Raw genomic sequence first — 913 nt, 5'->3', positions numbered from 1 at the left:
CAAACTACTTCACAAATTCATCCAAAATAAATCATACACCATGATTAAACAGGATTCATTTCAGGAATGTAAAGCTGGTTCAATGTATGCAAATCAACTGATATAATTCATCGCATCAACAAGAGCAAGTATAAGAACCACATGGTTATCTCAATAGATGCAGAAAAAACATTTGACAAGATCCAACACCCCTTTATGATGAAGGTTCTGGAAAAATAAGAATCCAGGGAACATTCCTCAAGAAAGGCTGTATATGACAAACCTACAGCCAGCATTATACTTAATGGTGAAAAATTAAGCCATTTCCTCTTAACTCAGGAATGAGACAAGGATGTCCACTCTGTCCACTTCTCTTCAATTTAGTATTAGAATGCCTAGGTACAGCAATAAGAAAAAATGCAAACATAATGGGAATCGAAATAGGGAAAGATGAATAAAACTCTCCTCTTTGCAGATGACATGATCTGTTTTTAAAGAATCGCACAGACTCCACTCCCAAATTACTCCAGCTGATTCAAAACTTTGAAAAAGTGGCATGGTGTAAAATTAACCCTCAAAAACCCATGGCTGGATCCTTTTCCGGTTCATAAGTGTGATGATTGGATTCTCATGTGCTTGGGTGAAATGTGCCTCCCTCTAAACCTTGTTACAACTAGGGCACATTACCCAGCTGATGTAAAAAAAAAAAAATCCATGGTTTTTCTGTATGCCAACCATGAGAATAGCGTGGCTGAAATCAGGAAGCAATTCCATTCTTAATAGCCCCACAGAAAATAAAATACCTAGGAATACATTTATCCAAAACATTAAAAACCTGATAAAGGAAATCAAAATAGAACTTAGAAAGTGCAAAAAACTCCCATGCCCCTGGATTGAAAGGATAAATATGGTGAAAATGGCAATAATTCCCAAG

General features: G+C 36.4%; 1 non-coding gene across 1 annotated transcript; it reads left to right on the top strand.

Moving 5' to 3' along the window:
- Window positions 1-571: 571 nt before the first annotated feature.
- On the top strand, window positions 572-676 carry LOC138814752 (small nucleolar RNA U13). The gene has a single exon (XR_011368074.1). It is a non-coding gene; the product is annotated as a small nucleolar RNA U13 (small nucleolar RNA).
- Window positions 677-913: the final 237 nt, after the last annotated feature.

Source organism: Dipodomys merriami, unplaced genomic scaffold (genome assembly GCF_024711535.1).
Source record: "Dipodomys merriami isolate MVZ:Mamm:240054 unplaced genomic scaffold, mDipMer1.0.p SCAF_606, whole genome shotgun sequence".
Classification (NCBI taxonomy): Eukaryota; Metazoa; Chordata; class Mammalia; order Rodentia; family Heteromyidae; genus Dipodomys; species Dipodomys merriami.
The sequence above is the reverse complement of the archived record's forward strand: the minus strand, read 5'-3'. Positions and strand labels throughout refer to the sequence as shown.